Source organism: Delphinus delphis, chromosome 18 (genome assembly GCF_949987515.2).
Source record: "Delphinus delphis chromosome 18, mDelDel1.2, whole genome shotgun sequence".
Classification (NCBI taxonomy): domain Eukaryota; kingdom Metazoa; phylum Chordata; class Mammalia; order Artiodactyla; family Delphinidae; genus Delphinus; species Delphinus delphis.
Window position 1 is genome coordinate 59965335 of NC_082700.1, and position 9483 is coordinate 59974817.

A 9483-nucleotide genomic window follows, 5' to 3' on the forward strand; every position below is an offset into this window, starting at 1 on the left:
AAAGTAGTGAAACAAGTAAAGTATTTATTAGGAGAAAAGAGTACAGTACATGTGGATAGACACACGGGTGGGCTCAGAGAGAGAGTCGCGCCCTCGTGGCAGTTTGAATCACTTACATGGGGCATTTCTTCTGGGTTTCCTTTGGCCAATCATTTTGATTTGCCGGTTCAAAGTCCATATTTGGTATATCTCAGGATTTTCCCATGTGTGCGAGTGCATCTCTTAGCCAAGATGGATTCTACCAAAGAGGGCTGTGGGTAGATTTGGCCACTTGGCATCACTCCCCTTTTGACCTCTGAGGAGCCTTTCTGTGCATGTGTAGTCGGGAGGTCTCCTGACTTCAAGAATGAGGAACATGTGGTCTCTTATCTTCTATCTGGGCAGGGCCCAGCCTCTTCTCTCAATTGTCCTGTTATTCCCATCTCAGAGTATGGGTCCACAGGGAACAAACTCAAACCTTTTTCCCTGAGGGCCCATCTATCTCCTGCCTCAAGACCTCCATCTCATAAATTCCATGTCTAATAGAAAATGCTTCAGTGACCATTCCTGAAAAAGATGGCCCCCTCTAACTATGCAATCCTCTTTCCTTCTCTTGAGAGTCACTCGCTGCCTTATAGCAGCTCTTACATTGTTTCCTTGAATGAGTTAACTATTTAATGCAGTTTAGTACTTTAGATGTTTGACTTCTTCTCACCAACAAGACCACTACCTCTTTAAGGAAAATTTACCATGAATGTGAAATATTGTTGGGCTGCACCACACAGGCCAACAGTTTGGCTCATTGGTTACCAGAGAAACTAGCAGAAGGGCACACCCCTCACCATCCCTCTGATAAGCTATCATGGTGGTGATGTTCTGAGCTAAATGTTAGAACAGTCACTAGCTGGGGCAGGGGCTAGTGTGTAGGAAGGTCGGTCATGTGAGTAGGATGTAGGTGAAGCAGGCATTAGTTGAGCAGGGCACGTACAAAGAGCAAGAGAACAGCCACCTTGTGTGGCCTGACCATACAGACATGCACAATAGCATTGGTTCTGAGGGCGTGGGGATTGTATCCGTTATGTTTAATGTTGTATCACCAAAGAATGTACCCAATGAATACTTGTTAAATACATGAATCAAAGGGCAAGGAATGGAGGACAATTCCCAGTTCTGAATAGAGCAAATGAGTACATATTTCCATTATTGAAACCAAGAAGCAAAAGCAAAGTAGGTTTAGAATAAAAAGATAAATCTTATTTCAAAAATACTAAATATGCTATGTCCATGTGATGTTCAGCTGTTGATAAGCACATCACTCCTCATAGATGTGTAATATACATTTCTTTCTCCAGGTGCTATTTTTCATGATGGAAGAAACTATACATTTTTATGTTTGCTCCTATATAACCAGTGTTGGGGCAGTGCCTGTCATACATCAGGTACACAATAAATCTTAACTACATTAATAACTAAGTTAATTCAGTTAATATATAAAGTCCCTCTTTTATTAGTATTCAGAAGTCATCTTTTATATAGTTAATAATAATAGTGACATGCTGTGTTTTCTTTGTGTCAGGTACCATTCTAAGCACTTTAATGTATTAACTAATTCAATCCTCAGAACAATACTGTGAAATACTATCACTATTATATAATAGTGGTATGTATACCACTATTATATAACTATTATATAATAGTGGTATGTATACCACTATTATATATTAATAATATCATTATTATTATACCTGTTTTAGATGTGAAGACGATAAAGCACAGGTAGTTTAATTGTCCAAGGTCACCAAGCTGGTAGATATTGGGGCTGGATTCTGAATGCTAATAGCCTTTCTTCACGGGCTATGCTGTTAACCATTGTCTTATTCCTCTCTGTTACTTCCATGATGAAAGCAATGCTTTACAATCTATATGCTAGATTTTAAGCAAAGCAATTGGCAAAGGAGAAAATAATCAAAGGGACTTTATGCCCATATATACTTTGGAAAAATAGAAGTATGGAAAACTGAAAGAAAACACTCCACTGGCATTATCAAGAAGCATAAGGGGCTTCTCTGGTGGCGCAGTGGTTGAGAGTCCGCCTGCCGATGCAGGGGACACGGGTTCGTGCCCTGGTCCGGGAAGATCCCACGTGCCGCAGAGCAGCTGGGCCCATGAGCCATGGCCGCTGAGCCTGCGCGTCCGGAGCCTGTGCTCCGCAGTGGGAGAGGCCACAACAGTGAGAGGCCCGCGTACCACAAAAAAAAAAAAAGCATAAGAAGACCTTTTAGAAGTTAACATTGGGAAGAAGAGAAAAAAGAAAACATAGGAATGTTTTCTATGTTAAATGGCTCACTCTGGCAGCAATATAAATCTTCATTTTAATGATGCTGCTGAGGAAAGAGCTTGAATTAGCAGGCTATTGCAGTTCCCCAGAAAAGTGAGAAGTGGTACAGGGTGAGGACGAGGAAATTTAAAAAGTGGAATTGGGGGGACACAATGATGGAAAAGACATGGGAAATAAGAAAATATGAGGAATAAATGTGTCTCAGTCTTCTGTTTTTGATGACAACATGGATGCTAGACCCATGATCACAAAGATATCAGGGAATTGGCATCATATTTTGCTGTGTGTGATGAGTTTTTTTGTTTGTTTGTTTTAAGATATGCATCTTCAGCCTCTTTTCTGGGGCAATATACATTTAATTGACTATTTAACATTCCCAGTAGTTTCTCTCGACCCCCTCAAATTCAACACATGCAATACTGGATTTATGAGCTCTTCCCAAACCTGCTGCAGTTCAGTGTTCCCAGTCTTAGGAAAGGACACTATCACCTATTTAGGGACCCAAATTAACCTCGAGGACTTCCTTAACCTTACCCCTCCCCCATCTTCATATGCATGTAATCACTAAACCCACATTCCTAATATATCTGAATACATTCATTCTTTTTTGTCCCTGATTTTAAATCCTTATTATTTCTTATCTAGATTTAGTGCACTTTGGTAGCTGAGTAGGTTTTAACTGAAAGAAAACTAGAAAGTGAAAATTGCTTTCTCCCCTGTTATAAATACCATAAGGATATGGTCTCTCTCTGTCTTGTGCACCTCTGTTTCCCAGTGCTTGGTGATAGTAAATGTTCAATAACTCCTTAAGTGAATGAATGAAAAGAGGTTAAGCAAGATAACACCACCAAAAAACTTCCTTTTGCTTTCATAACATGAAATTCATTGGCGAGTCACACAAGAGCAATTTCAACGTGGGAGTTGTACCAGGAGACATAAAAATGAAAGAAAACTAAATAGTTCAAATATATTTCAAGAAAGTGCTTCTGATATTTTAGATGAGTTGGAAGAGGAACTTGTAACAATGGGTTAAACTCTCTGCTCATTGAGAGTTAGCCACTGACTTGAATAATTGCGAGCTGGCACGCTTGCCACCTTGTAAAAAATGGGATCAGCGGGCTTCCCTGGTGGCGCAGTGGTTGAGAGTCCGCCTGCCGATGCAGGGGACACGGGTTCGTGCCCCGGTCCGGGAAGATCCCACATGCCGCGGAGCGGCTGGCTCCGTGAGCCATGGCCACTGAGCCTGCGCGTCCGGAGCCTGTGCTCCGCAACGGGAGAGGCCACAGCAGTGAGAGGCCCGCGTACCACAAAAAAAAAAAAGGATCAGCAAGAAGTACTTCAGTAATGCTTCATTAAATTTCTTTGAAAATGCTAAATATAAAGCATATTTTTCTGAATCCCAGCTGGAGCAAAATGAGAATTATAAAATCATTACTTATAATCCTAATGCATTTGATAATTCCCAAATGACTTCCCATAGTCTAAAAAGCACTATGACATCCTAAGGGTCAGACATAGACACAGCAGTCATATTCAGAGGAAAGAGTGCCAGCGTCTTAACCCCCGAAAGACACAGAACAATGAGGCAGCCTCCCAGGCAGCCAGTGTAGCAGAGAGACTTCTGGAGGCTGAGTTTGATTTGCTTTTCTCCCTTCGGAGCCTCATATTCAAGTTGGCCCCAAGATTCCTGCCAGCTAATCCTGTCACAGAGCTCAAGAGAATAGCAAAACGGTATAAGTAATATTTCTTTTCAGTTAAAATTCTTCCAAGGACAAGGAAAAGAGGTCTAAAAAGTAGTTCTTATAATAAATATTGCTCTCCTTTATTTTTTTTCTTTGTAGACCTTGTTCTTTTCCCAAGTGAATTTTAACACATAACTATTGCCCTTCTACTCCAACAAAAGTGTTGAATATAGATTAGTGTAACTCACTCAGAAATTTAAAATCTAAACAGAAGAGGGTAATTTAAAACTGAAATGTTAACTCATTTTGAATTTTTGTCCCTCTGGGGATCTGGACAAGATAGGCACTCTCTTTTAAGTGGATCCAGTCATAGGACACATGCCCTTTTACTCCTTTAAAAATTTTTCTGAATTGTAGATTGAAATAATATTTGAAGGGATTTCAATTTTATTCACTATTTCAAGGGAAGAATTAAAATGCGACAGATTACTAAAATTACTGGAATGAGCATAATAGCTTTACTCAGTAAGGAGTCAATGGGGCTAAGATTTCTGCATAATGAATATTTCTAACAATTAAGCTGGTAAAAATGAAATGAAGTTCTATCATTTAATAATGCAAAAATGTGACAATGAGATTTCCAGTTCCAATTGCTAATATTCAAAACCTGCGGGGGTTGGGGGGCGGCTTCCCTGGTGGCGCAGTGGTTAAGAGTCTGCCTGGCAATTCAGGGGACATGGGTTTGAGCCTGGTCCAGGAAGATCCCACATGCCCACAGAGTGACTAAGCGCGTGCGCCACAACTACTGAGCCCGCGCGCCTAGAGCCCGTGAGCCACAATAAGAGAAGCCACCGCAATGAGAAGCCCGCGCACTGCAATGACGAGTAGCCCCTGCTTGCTGCGACCAGAGAAAAGCCCGAAGACCCAACGCAACCAAAAATAAAATTATATTTAAAAAGAAAAAACTGCGGGGCGAGGGGCAGGAGAGGAAAGGCCCTTAAAAATAATTTAAAGTGGGTCCTCTTTTGATGATTAGGGCAATCAATATCCAAGTTTATCCTTTTGTGTCTATCAGTCATCCTTATAATTAGTCTCCTTAAGATGTTGTTTTGATTTTAATACACAAATGCAGATTAGTACCTGTTTTTTCCTCAGTGTGTATTAAAACCAACATATTACATTCTTTGGAGGCTTCAGCCATGAAAAGTTGGATTGTCTTGTTGGAAATTACAAGGATAATTCAACTAACTGTCAGGATTCTTAATCTAAGAAGTAGGCAATTAATGGGGCTTGTATATACTTATCATATGAAATAACTTTTGGAGCCCAATTTGCTGACTTGTAGGTAAAAGAAGTTCTTAGAGGGATTCTTCAGAGAAATTTTTGTTGGAATGGGAGAATTTTCTCCCCTATATGGCTTTACAAGTTACCCTCTGAGTTCTTTAGATCTGGCACAACACTATTTTGTCAAGGAAGATACGCCCAGTCAAAGAAAGAAGGTTACTGTGGAGATTCATGCAGAGTAGATGTGGAAGTCATCCCAAACCAATGGGGCTGTGCTGCACTGCAACATCAGTTTTCTCTCTCACTGTGTATCTGGTTGTTACTGTACACCTCTCTCTACCAATAACATTCTTCTGCTTCAGAATAATTGCTTTACTGCGTAACTTTGACTTGAACATTTTCCGTTGTGTAGGGTTTTTTTATTATTAATTAATTAATTTATTTATTTATTTTTGGCTGTGTTGGGTCTTTGTTTCTGTGCGAGGGCTTTCTCTAGTTGCGGCAAGCGGGGGCCAATCTTCATCGCCGTGCGCGGGCATCTCACTGTCGCGGCCTCTCTTGTTGCGGAGCACAAGCTCCAGACGCGCAGGCTCAGTAGTTGTGGCTCACGGGCCTAGTTGCTCCGCGGCATGTGGGATCCTCCCAGACCAGGGCTCGAACCCGTGTCCCCTGCACTGGCAGGCAGATTCTCAACCACTGCGCCACCAGGGAAGCCCTATTGCGTAGTTTTTAATTCTAACTCTTCCTCATACCGTTCATCTGGTAATCTTATATACCTTATTCTCTCAGATTTAATTAATTCAGATTTTACTGAGAGTAATTTGTGCATCTTTTATTCTAAAAACACCTGACCAGGCTGTATATTCATTGCCGCGGGTAAACTATTTGCTCTGGATTAGTCAGCTGTACCCAAGGTGATGTAGCAAAATGCATGGTTAAAAAACGTGCCCACCAAGAGAACTGTGCATAAGATAGTTTAGCACTATTTTAAGGGTAGGCATCTGAATAAACTTATCTAACAGAAGAAGAAATGGACTTATCAGATACTGTCAGGTATATAAATTGCAAATATTTTTGTTTGGATGAAATAAATAGCAGTAGTGGGAAAAAACACAGAAATGCTTTCAAGTGAACAGTCTCTATTGTAATAGAGTTCTATATTATTTTCTACTGTCATCAGTTTAAAAACATTGAGAATTCATATTTTGTATGTAAATATTTGAGGTATAAATTGTTTGAATGATTCCACTTCTTTCAATTATTATGAAATGATAATTTTACTAAAGTGTTTTCAACACTTCATGTCATTTATATCAAGATTATTTTGGGTACAGATCGAATTAGATACAAAACCTTAATTAAAACATTTTCAGATGTCACAAATGACACTTTAAGAAACATATAACCATAAACAGATGTAATTGTGACTCTTCTACAACAGAATGTATTGTCAATAAAATCATGTACCAATTCTTAGCATGTGTTTCTTTCCTCATGTCACTAATCACAGATCATGTCAATATTAACCACAATTTGCATTTTGTTCTGATAAAGCTGCTCCTTTATTTCTTGTTTGAATATTCAGTTTTGAAATAAATATATATTTGTTTAACTCATGCATTGCTACTCCTCATTTATTTATTTTTTAATTTTATAAGCCAGTTCTTTTCCATTTCATCAGGACAGGTCACAACTGCTTTTATCTAAATCAAGTTGCATATTCATTAAATACTCAAGGTCTGAACTTTAGACATATTGTTTTACATACTGTCTTTTATTACTCTAATTACTATGCTACACGTATTTTTCCAAAGTGACATTGCAATGTACGGTACATTTTTCTGATATTCCTAAAATTACCTTTCCTTCTCACCTTTTCTTTCACCTCAACACCTTTTCAGTGATGAATTCTCAAAAGGAATTCTGGAGGTCAAACAACGATAAAGGTGTAATAAAATTTTCAAATTAATTATAAATTGGTATTTAAAATTTTGCCTCTCTGGATGTGAACATATACATAGAAAAGTCAGATGCAGCAGGTAACAGATAATTAAAGAACAAAATTAATTGTTATGATCAAGGTAGCTCTTTATTATTTCACACAATTAATATACTTGTAAAATGTATGATGCTTCTGCAATATTTTTTTAAAAATTTTATTTTATATTGGAGTATAGTAGATTAACAATGTTGTGTTATAGGGGTACAGCAAAGTGATTCAGTTATACACATATCTATTCTTTTTCAAATTCTTTTCCCATTTAGGTCATTACAGAGTATTGAGCAGAGTTCCCTGTGCTATACAGTAGTTCCTTGTTGGTTATCTATTTTAAATATAGCAGTGTGTACACGTCAATCCCAAACTCCCATTCCATCCCTCATCCCTACCCTTCCCCCCGGTAACCATAAATTCAGTTCTCTAAGTCTGTGAGTCCGTTTCTGTTTTGTAAATAAGTTCATTTGTATCATTTTTTTTTAGATTCCTCATGTAAGGGGTATCATATGGTATTTTTCTTTCTCTGTCTGACTGACTTCACTTAGCATGGTAATCTCCAGGTCCTATCAATACCTATTTTTTAATGTCTAAATTATTTTTTATTCCCTTTGGAAATCTCCAGTAGATGACAAATGAGTTGATGGATTATATACAATATCTGTATACTACACTGTAGTAACACCACATTAAATTATTATGTAATTCTAAATTCACTTCAAGAGAAAAAGGTAAAATACAGGGGAACGTAGTGTTAATTCAGAAAATAAAATAGGTCACTTTTAGCACTTAAAATGCAAAATTTAAACTTTAAAAATTACTAAGTATAAAAATTAATTAACCTACTTCCTCTAAAAGTGGTTATCCACCATTGAATGTCTTGCAGGACCGCCTTCAGATTTACAGTGAAACAATAATCTCTAAGAGAACATGCTTCACAAAATACACAGAGTGCTTCATGAATTTGTGTGTCTTCTTTTGCAAGGGCCCCGCTAATCTTCTCTGAGTCATTCCAATTTTAGTGCATGTGCTGCCAGAACATACATGATTTTTAAACAACTTTTTAAATTAGTTTTAATCCACATTCAATACGTAATTTATTTATTTATTTTTTTTTTTGGCCATGCAGTCCAGCTTGCAGGATCTTAGTTCCCTGATCAGGGATCAAACACAGGGCCCCTACAATGGAAGGGTGGAGTCCTAACCACTGGACCGCCAGGGAAGTCCCTAAACACTGATTTTATAATATGATACATGTAACAGTACTCTCATTTACATCAATATTGACATGATAATTATATCAATATTGTTACAATAAATGTTTGTTAAGCCACCCAGTCTATGGTATTTTGTTATAGCAGCCTGAACTAAGGTAGACTTTGGTAGTAAGAAGTGGGGTGCCACTGTAACAAATACCTAAAAATGTGGAAGTTTTAGAAGCTGGAAGAGTTTTGAGGTGCGTGTTAGGAAAAGCCTATGGACTGTTAAAAGTGATTCTGGTGAGAGTTCAGAAAGGAAAGGAGAATAAATCTTCCATCTTCTTAGAGAATACAAAAGTAATCATGTATATAGAATGTTGGTAGAAATATAGACAGTGATAAATGGAATATTGCCTGCCACATCAGTAAACAAAGGATGTTACAGTCATCGATGATTGCAGCCCTCCAGCGTGAGCCCTTGAGCCCTGAGGAAACTCAGGAAGGAAAGAATACCTGCCATCTAGCACCCATCAGACTGCAGCCACTCCCTACAGTGAGGAAACTCAGGATGTGAAAACACATGCCCCAGATGGCTGAGGTGCATATCAAAGGAATGATTTCAGTGAGCCCAGACTCTTGCATCTTCCCACACAGAGAAGAGTGCTAAATTCTTTAACTTCACATACCTGGTTTTCTTTCTTTATTTTTTTTTAAACTTTTTATTTTATATTGGGGTAGAGCCTATTAACAATGTTGTGATAGTTTCAGGTACACAGCAAAGTGACTCAGCCATACATATACACATGTCCTTTCTCCCCCAAACTCCCCTCCCATCCAGGCTGCCACATAACATTGAGCAGAGTTCCCTGTGCTACACAGTACATCCTTGTTGGTTATCCGTCTTAAATATAACAGTGTGTACATGTCAATCCCAAGCTTCCTAACTATCCCTTACCCCCACCCTTCCCCCCCATAACAATAAGTTCATTCTCTAAACCTGTGAGTCTG

General features: G+C 38.6%; 1 non-coding gene across 1 annotated transcript; it reads right to left on the reverse strand.

Moving 5' to 3' along the window:
* Nucleotides 1–8216: 8216 nt before the first annotated feature.
* Nucleotides 8217–8320, reverse strand: LOC132413992 (U6 spliceosomal RNA). The gene has a single exon (XR_009516873.1). It is a non-coding gene; the product is annotated as a U6 spliceosomal RNA (small nuclear RNA).
* Nucleotides 8321–9483: the final 1163 nt, after the last annotated feature.